This window comes from Eubalaena glacialis, chromosome 10, assembly GCF_028564815.1.
Source record: "Eubalaena glacialis isolate mEubGla1 chromosome 10, mEubGla1.1.hap2.+ XY, whole genome shotgun sequence".
NCBI lineage: Eukaryota > Metazoa > Chordata > Mammalia > Artiodactyla > Balaenidae > Eubalaena > Eubalaena glacialis.
The window spans coordinates 7,825,024-7,840,086 of NC_083725.1; positions in this window are offsets into that span (position 1 = coordinate 7,825,024).

Here is a 15,063-nt window from a genome sequence, read left to right on the forward strand (position 1 = left end):
GACCGTATTTCCCCTACATCGTAGGCCTCTTTCTCCAGGGCCCAGGCAGTTAACAGGCAAGTTTAAAGCACTTACCTCCCAAGTTAAGGCCAGCCCTCATCTCCTGTTGGAGTTATGGGCCAGCGCCTTGTCCTATGGGTCCAGGAGGCCACGAAGGATGGTTTGGGCAGTGATGGTGGTGGTCCTTTTAGCTTGGCTTTCTTGGAGTCAGACACCAACAAAGTCTGGGCTAGCAGGGAGGTTTCAGCTCATGTACTGACTCTTCCCGATTGGGGTGGGCACCTGGAATGCTCTGTTTAGACAGATCCTGAGACTGTGTTGCTGTTATTATTATCATCAATATTATTATTATAATTATTATTCTGAGAGTGTTATTATTGACTTGTGATATCTGCCATGGGCACGGGCTGGAGGAATGATGGAATCAGTGCTGTTTCTCCCATTCCTGAACCAAATGAAAAGAGGGGAGAGTTACAATGCTCGTGCTGATCGTATTTTTTCTGAATCAAAAAAAATAAAAAGAGAGAAAGAATGATCTGACAGCGAGACAGAATATTTGAATGTGGGAACTGTGCCCCGAAGTTGGTGCATGTGTTCACTGCACGTTCTTTCATAGAACCACAGTTCTTACAGCCGGTAGGAACTCCCAAGAGAAATTATACCTTAGTGGTTTCCAAACTCTTCTTTTACAGGCTTGCAACGGTAAGCCTTTCTTTCAAGGAAATCTTACATAAAAGCAAACAAATCCAGCAGATAATGTGGAGCTGCTCTGGTTGAGATGGGGAGCTGGATGGGGGCCCTGCCAGCTGTGAGCAACCTCCCTCCCACCACCTACCCCCTTCCTCTCCCCACCCTCTGCTGGCTTCCCAGGAGCTCCTTGTGTTCCTTGGAGCCCAGCTGAAGCTACTCATCTATCCCTCCTCTCTGCTTTTAGGGGGGGGATATTTTAAAATATTGAGTTGGCCAAAAATTTCGTTTGGGTTTTCCATAACATCTTGTGGCAAAACCCAAATGAACTTTTGCACAGGAGAACGAGTTGTGACTCAGGAGTCTGAGTTAAGTTAGATTGAGTTGATGCACAATTATCCTGGCAGCTGTGTCACGTTTACACACCTCCATACACACCATTGTTACCCCAACCTGCATCCTCAAACTCTCTCTGGTCCCCTTCTCCCGAGCAGTGAACCACTTCCTGCTTTTTGTCTTTCTAACCTTACTGGTCCAGGCTGCTCCATGCCTTGCTGTGCCTGCCCTTATAACATGGCCACATCCCCTGCTCCATGCCCACAGCTCAGTGGGGATCACACATCCTGGACCTCAGCCGGGGCTGTGTCTTGGTGCCATGGGCCCCTCCCTCTTCCCCATCACTCGTCCACCTCTCTTTGCTCTAGAGGTCCAGAGTGACCTCTAATTCCCTGCATGTGGGATGGGGAGGGGGCAACGGCAGCCCAGGACTGCAGAGGACGAACCCTTTGCTACTGTGCTGGGACCAGCTTCTGGCTCTGTGCCCACAGCTCATTCTGTCCTTCCCCACCTCCTCCCTCTCCTAACCTGGTCCCTGCTCTTGTGTGTACTCACTTTCTGGATGCACCACCTGGTTCTCTTACCTACTACTTTGTGCTTCCGTTCATTCCACTCCCTGAAATGCCTTTCTGTCTGAACTTTTCTCCTCCGTTTCATTGTAAGGGCCTTTCAGAAGCCAGTTTCTTCCCAGGAGCTTCCCTGGATTGAAGAAAGGTAGAGCTATCTTTCCCTAATATTTCCACCCGTTCATCCATACTTAGCACAAAACCCACTGGCACATTGTACTGGGCATCATGCCAGGGTTAGTTTACTTTGTTCTTGGGCGCTGAGCTCTGGTGTCGTCCTGATTTATTTTGTGGTCTGTGTGCCCTCTGCCTCTATCCGCATATGCACGGCTGTCTGACACTGTACCCCCCCTAGGCAAGCATTTAATACAGAGAGTACAATGAGAAAAATGGACCATGTAAAGGGCAGGAGGGTATGCGGGCCAGGCTGGGACTGATGTGGAGAGAAGGTGGGATGAAGGGGGTGACTTATAGTTCGGGTTCTTTCTCCTTGATGGGGGACTTTGGGACTGTGTGTGTTAGCTGCACTTCCCAGTTCCCACCCAAGTCTCCCCTCCTGGGTTGTGTCAGGGACCCTGGCTTTGCTGACAGCCCTCTCCTTACCTCCCCACACTCTACCTTCCCAAAAGACTGCAAGGGCTGGCTGCAGTTCAGTGCTTGTCAGCTAGTTCGGTGGGAAGGAAACATTAAACACTCCAAACACTGCTTATTGGAGCTGGGTAAACTCAGCACACCACAGTTTACTTTGCTGTCAGAAATCCCTTGGCTTACCACAGAGCAGAACCCCTGGAGGACCGGGACCCCCTCTGTCCCTCTCCCTCCTTCCCCCCCCACCAGAGGAGACCCCGCCTCTCTTTTTGCAGCCCGAAGCCCTCTATAGTCCCTTCCGAGCTTCAGCCCCCATCTGACCTCTTCCCTCTCCCCTCCCCCCCTCCCCCAATCTCCTTCTCCTCCTGTCTCCTTCCATCCAACTCTGGATCCTTCCTGAATCCTCCTCCAGACTTTGTGTCTTTCAGCAGCCAAAGGCCAGGGGAGCTCACCCTTCAGAGCAGAGAGATGGGGCAAGGGAAGGTCAGGTCCAGGCATTTTTTAAGGGACAAAGAGAGATCAGGTTGCACCCTCTTTTCTTCCTCACTCCACACAACCATGCGCTACGAACCCTCGATTCAGGAGGGGCAGGAGGTGAGACAAAGGTGCAGAACTGGAGCCAGAGGTTGGAGGAATGTGCAGGCACGTGAGAGGCACTTGGATGAGGCTGGAGGCGTGGCTCTGCCGCTCAGGTTCCTGGGTAGGTGCCTGGAGGAGTTTTGAGTTAGGAAGGAGGGTGTCGCCAATGTTGGACCCAGCTTTGCCTTCACTCAGATATTCTTGGACATGACAGCTCCCACCTCCCTGCTGGCCTCCCGCATCCCCACCTCTCCAAAGACATGTGCAGCCCGGCCAAGGATTTCTCTTTGGCTCCACTTGGAAGTGCAAACCTTGCGGGCTTGAGATGAAACATATGCTGCTCTGGAATGTGGCTATTAGCCAAGGGAATGCTCAGAGGCCCCTGCAGAATTTGCAGCCATCTGCCTGGGATTGGGGGCTGGGGGGTGTGTAACCGACCATCTGGGGCCAGGAAGGAGCAATGGAGGCTGAGGGCACCTTCCTTCTCTCCCCCGCACTTAGGACCAGGGCCTCTTTCAGCACTTGAGTGGATCTCAATGTACTGTATTTCCTCCCCCTGGGGAGACCCAAAGCCAGGCTCAACCTCAGATGCCACAGGCCTGCTGGCTCCCAAATGAACAGGTGCTGATTAGTGTGGCATTTTCATATTCTCTGAATGTAAGTCACTTCCTGCCCAAAGGCACAACCAATTGCCCCTGCCTTCTTCCCCTGGGACCCACATTTTCTGCTCTCCCTCTCCGACTCCATGTGACTTACAGTACTTGCCCTCTGCAGCTTTTGCTGACCCTCTCCTACAGCTCCCTCTGGCCTCACAGGCCCCTATGACCCCGCTGGGACACCTTCCGTTAGAAGAGGCCTCACCTGTCCTCCTTGGTGAGGTCAGAGAACAAAAGCTCAGGTCCTGTCCTGAGTTTCTCCAAAGCGCAGAAATAAATTTGCTTTTTGAAATGAGGATTCCTGACCCTACTCCACGGGACGCCCTGCCTGGGTTTTCTTGGATGACTGCAGGGCCAGGCTGGGAAGCTTCTGGCAAGGACTAGTCACCAGGGATGGGTGGTTTGTCATGACAGAGAGGTGGCTGGCAAAGACCCCACCAAAGTCACGGGTCAGAGAGCTCCGTTCTGGGAAATTCCTGGGGCCGGGGTCAGGTAAGGAATTCTTAGGGGTTGGCAAGGGCCTTGAAGATTATTTAACTCAACACTGTGAATTTATTATTATTATTTATTTATTTATTTATTTATTTATTTAATTTCTGGAGAATCTAAGACCCAGAGGGTGAAGGCTGTTTTCCCGAGGCCGTCCCGTGGGTTAGCGGCAGAGCTGGAATCGGAAACAGGGGCTCTCAGCTCCCCATCCAGTGCTATTTTCACAAGACGCCATCTTACGTGTCCCTCTGTTGAGGAATTTCACCCTGTCCCCAGAGCGCTGTGGAGGTGACAGTTCTTCCGTGGGGCTCCTGCCCCCTAGCTTTCGAGATCCACTCCTGAGATGGTTGGATTCGCTGAGGATGAGTGTTACCCGTCCCTCGATGAACCCCAGAACCACGTGGGGGGTTAGACACACCTCGGGAGGGATGTGTCTGCTTCTCAGAGAGTTGTTTCCCCACGTTCAGCTTCTGCTACCTCGTACATGTTTTGTATCTCCTGTTCCACCCCTCAGCCACGGCTCATTCGACCAGGAGTAAATGCCCAAGGCCAGCCGGTACTGTGGCGGAACCACAGCCAATCTGTTTTTCTTTTTAAGAGTTTGAAAGAAAAAAGCACAGACTCTGCAGCCATTTAGTTGGAGGGGCTGGCCTAAAACTTCTCGTTCAACCAGGACTTGCGTCAGGACCCTCTGGTGACACCAAGGGCAAACCAAGCAACACACGGAAAAGTTGAGACAGGAGACTGTAGCTATGAGGCCTGGTACTTCACTTATTTGGAATCTCTTTGTCCTCCAATAGCTGTCCCTTTATCCACTTTTTATATGTGAACGGGTTTCTGCCCCTTGTGACCCAAAGCGCTTTGACCAGAAGTGATGAGGAAGGGAGCATTTTAGCATAAAAGTCCACAAACAAGCCCAACTCAAATGAGTCTGGACCACAGCTGCCAATGGGCAAGGTGCATTCCCACCTTGTCAAGGGAGAGGCGGGACTCTGGGAGTGGAGCATTAGGGACCACTGCCTGCCTCTCCTCCAGGAGAGGAGAACTGGGCCACAGGCCCCTACTCCCTCCCCCACCTTCCTTCAGGGAAAAAGCTCCTCTGTTGTGAGGACCCTCACCTGAGAAGCCCTCTGTATCCTGTTTCACCTCCTAGAGAATGTTGGAATGAATATAACTCTACCTGGTAGAGAAACATCCAGTGTATCCTCTGCTGTTACCCAGTATTACTCTCCTCTCCCCTGGAAATACCAGTGTGTGTGTGTGTGTGTGTGTGTGTGTGTGTGTGTGCGTGTGTTTTGGGGGAAGGCGGGGGTGGTGGAGAGATGGGGAGATGGTCAGCCGATTGCTGGAATGTGGGTTTGAGGCACAAAGATACAATCAGCTCCATCTAAGTTGGTTCAAGGACTTGGGGGTTTGGAAGAGGGTGACAGACCCGAGAGTATGCCCCACAGTGGCTCCAAGCAGAGAGAGACGAGTCCCACCTCAGGACTCCCAGGCACCCTCCCATCTGGAAGACAGAGCTATATCTTGCAGCAAAGCTACATCTGCCAGCCAGATGAGTGGTACCTGTGAAAGATTCCCACATCAAGCCTTGTTGGGCTAATGCCTCTTCCAGAGCCTGCTGATAACAGGAAAACCATCTCAGAACTACATTTCCCAAAGGACTGGGAGATGCTTGCCCTTGAGAACGTAGCGGGGAGTTTGATATTGTCTACAGACATCTCAGGAAGGACTGCTGCAACGGGAGAGGGACGGGAGATGGCCAGGACGAATAAGGGGAGGGTTTAGGGAACAAAAGCAGATTCTCAGAAAGAGGTCCCTACCTCCTTCGTAACAAAAGTCCCTACCATTTACTGAATGCCTCCAAAGTGCCAGGCCTCTTACAAACATTAGTTCATTTAATTCTCACAACCCTCCAGAGAATGCATTACTTTCCTCATTTCACAGAGGAAGAAAATGCAGCTCCAAGAGGGCAAGTAAGTTTTCAAAGATCACAGGCTGGCCATCCTGCCTGCTGCTTCAGGTCTCAGCAAAACAGAATGTCTTCCAGACACCAGGAGACCACTATGGGGAAACATTGATAAAACGGAGCTCAAAGAGAGTAGGTCAACTTCAGACCTTGGTCTTGGTCCCCTTGGAACTGATGGTCCAAAGAGGAAAAGGCGAAGAGCAGAGTTCCTGAAACTAACAAGTGTCTTTTTTAATAAACACGCCTAAGTTTGTCCAGAAATGCGGGCCATGCTTTGAAACCAGGTCCTTGGAAAGCTGTGTTCTATCAGATCTGCTCTCTGGCAATGGCCTTCAGGGCTTAGAGCACATTCCTTGGAAAATCTTCATTGTGGTAAATCTTCCTCTTCCTCGTCTGGGGCAGATTTGATTTTTAGGGCAAGAGCCAGAAGTCATTTCAGGTTTGGGTGAGTCGTCAGACTGAGCTGTATCATTTCGGGTCCAAGTGAGGTGTGACCCTCCTGCGGGAAAGTGCCCGGTGTCGTCAAAAACACAGCGGACCCCTTGGGGTTCGGTGGAGAGGTCAGCCCAGGATCCCATGGTGACCAGCGTGTCCTTGCAGGGGCCGCGGGGAGGGCTTGAACAGATCTGAAGTTTCTTCAGAGGGAGAGACGCGATCAAACCCAATCAGGGCATAAGTAAAAACACACACGGTTCCATAAAGTGGCCTGGGAAAGACGCCACGTTAATAAAAGGAAAAATGCAGAGGAATGTGTGAGGAGGGAGCCACTGAGAACACGCAAGCGCCTATAAACTCAGCTCTGCAAACCCTACCCCTCGTCTCTGCTCCAACTTGTTTTTCATTTAGACCCAAGACAAGCCCTAAAGAAACCCCTGTTTGTGGAGGCAGCAGAGGGTGGAGCTGGACACCTGGCTTGTGTCTCGCCTTTGCTGGTCCTCTGCGTGTCCCCTGCCCAGCCTCTTCCTTTCCACCCTTCCCTGGGACCAACTGCCCTGAGTGATAGTCCCTCCAGGATGCCGTAGGAGCACGGCTGTCTTGGCAGGCCAGGATGCTTGGCGTGAGGAAGAGGGTTAGCGTGAATGGGGTGCAGGAGAGCCATTGTTTCCACGCTGGTGCATTCTGAAACACTATTTATGTCAAAAGAGTCATTTTCCCCTTCATCTCCCCAAATTGGCCTTGGGAACCAGCCAGTCTGTGGGCAGCCAGCCAAAACCTTGTCATATTTCCAGGCCCCAACCCAACAGGAAATGGGCTTGAACTGTAGTCAGAGGGTAGCTCTCAGGTGGAACTTCCTGAGGGTCAATAGTCAGAAATGTGAGCACCGACGACAGTTCAGAGGGGAAGGAGGGGAACTGGTCTGTACTCCAGAGGGGCTCCCGGTTTATGAGTGGGTGGGAGAGACACTGACATGAGCATGAAAACAAAACTGAGAGAAGATACTGCGAAGCTGAGTGCATTGGCAAAAATTATCAAGTAAGCACTTAGCATTGAGGAAGCAGCAGAGAAAGAACCATGGGAATGAACAGACTAGCTAGAGTCTCCTGGTATCACTCACAGCAGTTTTGGGGAGAAGATAAGTCTTACACTCGAGACCTGAAGCCCAGAGAAGGACTAGGGGTGTTGTGGAAATGGGGGCAGGTGGGCATGCTTGGGAGACAGCATTTGCCGCGCTTGGTAATGAAGGGGCAGAGCTGAGCTCGGGAGACAGGCAGGAGGCTATGTCTTGCTGATGTGGAGGGTTGAACTAGTGTCAGTAGCACAGGTAGTTTGTGCAAATAGTTTGACTATGGGGAGGGTGGTTGTTAGTGATTAAATTCTGAAAGAGTGACCTAGGAGGCCACAAAAGCATCCAAAGATTTCTGGAAACTGAGCCAAGCTTCTGCCTCTGTGCCTGGAGGAAGAGACCTGGGCGCACTTGACCCTGGGAGCCCCTTCCGGCCTGGGAAGTTTGTCTCCTTGCTCTGTGATGACGATGAAGCTCTTCAGTGCTCCACCCCCAACTTCTGGGGTTGTGATTGGACACAGAGCTGGACGGATTGTCTTTGCTTAGGAATCTGTGCGGGGACCCAAGGAGCAGGAAGCAGCTGAGATGCCTCCAGTTAACACTGCAACCCGAATACCCTCTAAAAGAGGCTCAGCCGGAGACCTGACAGACTCTGCATTGTTCAGCCGGACAGCTGGGAGCAGCTGCAGGGCCCTCCGGGTCTCCCCAAGCATGGGGATTGGGATAACCTTCATCCCAAGCTCACAGACATCCTGTGAGATCAGTGGAGTGCCAGCCTGTCTGGCGTGGTACCCGGGTTGGGCAGTAATCATGGGTCAATGACAATCAAGGACAGAGACCTTTAAGAGCTTGTATTCTAACCTGAAAGAGATCACATTGATGTCATGGAAGGCTGGAAAAAGGAGCCAAGAGTGGAGGGACCAGCTGGGGTGGAGTGGGGGACAGCATCCTCCTGTGGTCTTTGGAGCAGCTGGCTAAGTGCTCCCTACTCCCAGCTCAAGCTCCAGATGGCAACGGGCTGAGTCATTTTCCCAGTGACTTGGGAAATTGTCCCTCCCCAAGAGGGAGGCCAACCAGAAACTGAGTCAAAGAACATACAGTTTCAGAGCAAGAAGTGACCTCAAAGAGCATCCAATCTGTGACTTTCACATTATAATACCTAGAAAAGTGAGGCGACCCACTCAAAGGCACACCCCTCATTAGTGTCAGTGGCAGAATTTCGAACCCGGGTCTCTAGATTTGAAGGCCAGGGATCAGGCCAATGCTACTTTGATGAAGCCACTCAATCCAGCTTTCTAGAGGCTGGCATAGGCCAAGATTAAGGTGAAAGGGGCAGGAATTGGGCAATACAGTGTGTCCATTTCAACATAAAGTGATCAACGCACAAATGAGATGCAAAATTAGGGGTGAATGAGCATTACAGACGGGGGCGGGGCGAGGTGAGCCCAGCTGTGGGAAGAGCACAGGGCTCTGAGTCAACAGACCGTGGTTTAGATTCCTAGTCTTGTCCACGATTTAACTGGGAAAACATGACAGTCTTTTTGAGCCACAATTCATTCATCTGTTAAATGGAGCTAAAAATACTGCAGGATTCTTGTGAGAAATAGCATATATAGATGTACCTAGCATACGGGAATGGGTTAGGCAAATATTAGTTGTTATCATGATTATCGGGACTGTCAAGAACTAGGCTGCTGAGTTTGCAGGTTGGAAGAGTTATAGTTGGGATTCTCCTAGTTCTCAGAGCTTCTTAGCAGAAGAGGGAAATCCGATCATTGACGAGGGTTTCTGCTTCATCTTGGACATGTCCAGATTCAGCCGCAGGAGCTGAATTAGGGCAAAATTCAAGGCCCGGGTGGGAGTTCAGCTACACAGCTACACAGTGAGGAGCCTTCAGAATGAGGGTTTCCAGTCTCTGGTTTCTGCCCCAAGAGTCCTGGCCTTCCCTGAGAGGGTGCCTCTTGCAGAGGAATGAAGCCTGATACCTCTCCACCTGAACAGGGTCCCTCTCGGCTGTCTGGAGGGGAAGAGTGGAGTCAGGAGGAGAGAAGAGGAAAGGAGGGCTGCCAGCCATGAGGCCACATGCTTCAGCCAAAGCCACTTGGAGCCGCTTGGACAAAGGGACCCACAGCATCCTCTCTAGCGGGCCTGATGGCACCGCCCTCCTGACTTTTGCAGCAGCCTTGGGCGGGAAGTTTTGGCTCAGGCATTAAACTAGGGGAGCAGCATGGGGTACCTTGAAGGGGAAGGGTTTGGAGAAGGGAGGGTCTTGTTGTGGTCCAGACCAGAGCAGCAGCTTTTCATAGGTAAAAGCCCTGCTGTTCAGTCTGAGGTCATTCCTGGCACGAGCTCCCCACTCATTGCAGACGTCTGCAGGTCTGTTTTAATATCTGCAGCAACCGCATTCCTAAGCAGGGTGGGTAAGAGGCTTCTGGACAAGACTGCTTTCCATTAGAAATGATTCAGTTCACCAGGGTCAGATATTTTAGAGAGAACTGGATTGTTTTTTGTTTTTGTTTTTTAAGGAAGAAAATAAACTAAACGCAGGAACTAGAAGCAGGGAAAGGTCCCGAGGACTGGAGAACGGAAGAGGGACCTCGGGTCATAGGTGAGGGAGAGAAAGGAACAAAAGATATAGGTAGCAGGTCTGGGGAAGAGCCCACTTTTTGGGTCTAGCCCAGCCAGACCTTTCTCAGATCCTGATGAGTTTACCTGTAACCATCATTCATTCATCCATCCACTCAGCCCACACTTGACTGCTACTCTGTGCCAAGTGCTGTGCTAGAAACACAAAGAAATTATATTAGTTATTTATTTCTGTGCAACAAATTACCATAAAACTCAGTGGTTTAAAACAATACCCGTTATCTCATGGTTTCTGTGGGCCAGGAGTCTGAGCACAGCTTTGACCAGGGCTGGAGTCTCGTCTGAAGGCTCAGCTGGGGAAGGATCCCTTTCCAAGCTCATGTGATAGCAGGCAGAATTCAGTTCATCGAGGGTTGTTGGATTGAGGGCCTCAGCTGCCAGCTTGTCCTCAGCCAGAGGCTGCTCTCAGCCCTCGCCTTAGGGCTTCTCCAGCAGCGCACAAGCTGGAAGCAACAGAGCTGCCTAGCAAGTCGGAAGTCACAACTTCATGTAACCTAATGATAGAAGTGACGTTGCATCACCTTTGCCATATGGTATTGGTTAGAAGCAAGTTACAGGGCCCTCCCAGGCTCAAGGGAGGGGATTACACAGGGCCGTGAATACCAGGACACAGGGATTGTCCAGGACCATCTGAGAGTCTGCCTGACACCGAAGTCCAATGGTTTCCTGCCCTCAGGCAACTCAGAGTCAACAATAATGACAGTTATACCAGTAATGGCAAATGTAGTGTACTTATATGCGCTTATAGTGTGCCAGGAACTGTGCTAGGTTCTTTTATATATGCTTGCTTTTAATCCTTATTTAGGAGGTACAATTACTATCTTCTCTCTAGGTGAGGGAACAGAGCCTCAGAGAGATCACGGCAGTGAGAGATCTAAGAGGTTTTGGACTCAGATTTGTCAGACTTCAAAGCCTTTGTTCCTACCCCGTCATTCCCTGTCTCCAAGGTGAAGGGCAATATATAACATGGGCAGGGCTAGACCGGTCCCTGTATTTGGGGCACCGGGCAGGGCTTTCAGAGATGGGGACACGGGAGCACAGCTCAAACAGCAGTGGAACCCTAGAGGGAGTCCAGGGGGTGGAAAAGACACGATCCTTTGCTCCTGAGGAGCCCTTGAGGCTCAAGTGGGGAACCGGACCCAGGAGCAGACCCAGGGCACTTGCTGGGAGCCGCAGCAAGTGCAGACTAAACAGCTGTTTGAAGGAGCTCTGAAGAGACTGGAAGCCGGTGGCTGTTTAGATTAGTTTTCTAATTGGCTGAGTGTTAGCAAAGCCTCTTGTGTATACAGTGGGAATCGTTCATCTTGTCTGTTTGTACATCCACTCATGTTCTGTCACTCCCTCATCTGCTCAGCTGTCTGCCTCTTAGGGTCAGTTTTAGCCCAAGAGGGGGTTCAAGTCTACAGGACGGGATGCTTTCTACCCGGCCCGCAGCAGAGGAGGGCAGCAGGAGGAAGCGGATTCCAAAACTCCCCACTCCCATCCCTGCCCTTGTCCCTGCCCGCCTGCCCCCAGCTAGTCCCCCTTCCTGCAGGGCTCATCGTCCCCACACCCATTTCAGTCATCGTAACCCATACATTTGTAGCAAGTGGCCTTACATATGTCACGTGGTAGCTTCACGGCAAACCTGGAAGCTAGGCTTTGTTTTTGCAAATGGGAAACCCAAGAGAGAGGTCAGGTAACTCGCCGGTGTCACCCATACAGCTATTAAGTGGCTGACCCAAGCCTTGAACTTAGGTCCCACACTCTTACTTTCTTTCACGGTCTGTCAGTCCACCTCACCCCACACACCACATCCATCGTGCAATTTCCTTGCTCAAGAAACATAAAGGGTCCCCTTGGCTGACTGTGTCAGTCCATCCACATGCTTCTGCCCACCTTTCAGGGCCCTCCAGTACTTGCCCAGCCCCCGCTCCCCCTATGAACCCAGCTAAACTCTATCACGGCTTCTGTGGGACTGAGCCTGGGTTCCCTGACTCCCTGAAACATCTCAAGTTTGTCAGCTCCTTCTCGAATCAGATTGGCACCTTTAGATCAGGGACCAAGGTAGCAACTTCTCCCACCATCCTCCAAACCCAGGCACAAATTAAGTAGCTATGCCTTGATTGATAACCAAGGAGGGAAAGATGACCACATGGCTGAGAGGATGGCTAAGGATATGAGGGCCTCTTTCTGAGGCAGAAATGAGCCCTCTGCCTGTGTGGGCTCCTGCCTAGGTCATTACAGTAAGTCCCCTACAGATGAACCTTCAAGTTGCGAACATTCAAAGATGCGAACATGCGTTCCATCGACATCAGGCGTGAGTGAAATTGCAGCTTGCCCTCCGTCTCCTACTGCTGACGATCCTTCAGCTCTACCATCTCCCACCTCCTCTCTCTCCTCCAGTCAGTAACTCTTCTTGCCTGTTCACTCGATGCCAGCCCCTGGATGCCAGCTGTTGTACTGTACTACTGTACTTTTCAAGGTACTGTACTGTACTGTAAGGTTAAAAGTGTTTGGGATTTCTCTGGCGGTCCAGTGGTTAAGACTCCGCGCTTCCAGTGCAGGGGGCGTGGGTTTGATCCCTGGTCGGGGAACAAAGATTCCACATGCCACACGGTGTGGCAAAAAAAAAAAAAGGTCTTTATTTTTTGTGTTTTTTATGTTATTATTTGTGTGAAAAGTATTATAAACCTATTACAGTACAGTACTATATAGCCGATTGTGTTAGTTGGGTACCTAGGCTAACTTTGTTGGACTTACGAATGCGCTCTTGGAACGGAACTGGTTCTCATGTAGGGGACCCATTGTATTCACTCTCCTCCCAGGTCTCTCTCAGCCACTTCCTTCCCTGGAGCCCTGTCTTAGGCCTCTATGTGTCTGTTAACGATTTTCTGTCACGCATATACTTAAACACACATATTTAGGGGGGAGAGGTGGGAGAGAAGGAGCTCTTTACATATGGTGACACTCATGTCAAACCCTGGGGAGTGTTGGCAAGGAGATGGTCCATTCCTCAATAACACTCAACCAGACTTGTTTCTTGGGAATATCATTCACAGAATTAGAAAAAGATGACTATACGAATGAGATAAACAGTTAGTTAGCGAGGTGTTGGTTTCCTCGATCACTACCAGTCTTATATATAACTGTATGATGCATAGCTATAGCTACTATTGATTAAGCACTTTCTATGTGCCAGACATTTTACTACTAATGCTCTACAAAAAGGATCATATTTAGTCTTCAAAACCATTCACTAAAGTAGCATTACAGAGCGTCAATTTTCATCCCTGTTGGAAATTGATGCTCACAGAGATGAGGTAGATCGTTCAAGATGACACAGGAAGAGTCAGGATTTGAACCCAGGTTGCCTGACCCCCAAACCTTTGCCCTTAATCTCTGATGCCAGTGGATGGCCTCACAGTTTTTTTTTTTTGTTTTTGTTTTGTTTTGTTTTTTTGCTGAGAGGGACTCAGTAAATATGCCTCTTCCTCCTCTCTGGCTGGGACTTGGTAAGAGGGAAAGAGAAGGTTGGGATTCCTCCTTCTTTTCTAAGAGGGGTCCAGGGTCAGGGTTTCTTCCCCGCCTAGCACAGCCCTCTGCTTTGCAACTTCGTCAAAGGGGCAGCTGGCAGGAGAGCTGCATTTTTTAGGTCCCAGGCTGCCTTCTTATCTCAGGGAGCCTTGATTTACGTTCCTCTATCTTATCTCAGTTCAGGGCCCTGGTGATGGATTTCACCTCTGGCACTTGGAGAGTTGCTCCTTGCCAACAGCACTCCCCTGTAGACAGATGGAGAAGGAGACAGCTCGGGGCTCCCCACTCTGGGATCCACCCTTTCCTCCCCCAGCTCAGGCGGAGAGAGGCGGAGGTTGCTCTTTCTGATTGGAGAGGGAGAGGTGGGACTCGGAGGCTATGCAAGAAGAAAACTGCCTTTCCTCACCCAGGACTGTCCTTCCTTGAGATGTGTTAGGGGAACAGGAGGGGGAAAATAATACTAATATCAACGCGGTACTTTCCTTTTTGCTATGATTGTTCATATGTCTTTTCAAATTTAACCTTCACGACAACTAAATAAATCAGCTTTTGTATTCCCCTTTTACAGATAAGGAAACCAAGGCTCAGTGGACTAGAGTCGCACAGACAATTAGTGAAGAGTTGGGTGTCCAACACGTGTCTTCTGACTTAAATCCTGTGTGTCTTCCGTGACACATCAAGGACAAGAGAGTTTTCTCTTTGGGGGAATGCATCTCCCACATGCCTTCTCTTCATTTTTACATCTTCAAAACAGAATTGTGGCTTAGATCAGGGCGGCCCATTCCTTTGCAACGCTGGACTCAAGTGAGGGATCGTGGCCAGCAGGAAGGGGTGCTGTGTTGAGCGAGGGTCTGAGTGTCTAAGTTGGGCAGACATGAGGTGGAAAGTTACTCTGAGAAGGAAGAAGGTGGATGTCAACCCCTTCTCGTGCCTGGGAGGGAATCAACAGTGAGCTTCTCAAAAAAAAGCCTTGAAACCCTTCAGAAGGCATCATGCCGGGGGTGGCACACTGCCATAGAGGCCAGGGCTCAGGAGAAAGGAAGGAGAGTAGCATTAGTGAGGTTCCCTGTGTGCCAGGCATGGGGCTGGGGAAGTTACTTGTTTGATTTGATTTGTGTAACAGTCTTATAAGGTGGGTTTCATGATCCTTGGTTCAGAGGAAGCTGAGGTTCAAAAAGTTTAGATAATTTGCTTACGGGCTAGTAGCTGGTGAAAGGTAGAGCTATGATTCAAATCCAGGATGTCTGACTCCAAATCCATCAGAAAACTAGAAACCTCTCTTTCTCATATATCCTGAAGTGTGGGGAAGTGGGATTTCTCTCCTCCGGAACCAGAAGAGCACCTTACAGATGGCAGCCTGACCAGGTAACCTCTACTTCCTAACCCACCCTGTGTACCTCCTGAAGGTTTAGGGGGAGGAAATACTTACAGGGGGAGTTCAGGTTATTTGTAGAACGAACTCCAGATGCTCCCTTGCTGGCCGAGTGTAAATCTTTAAGGGCAGCGACTATGCCTTATTCATCTTTG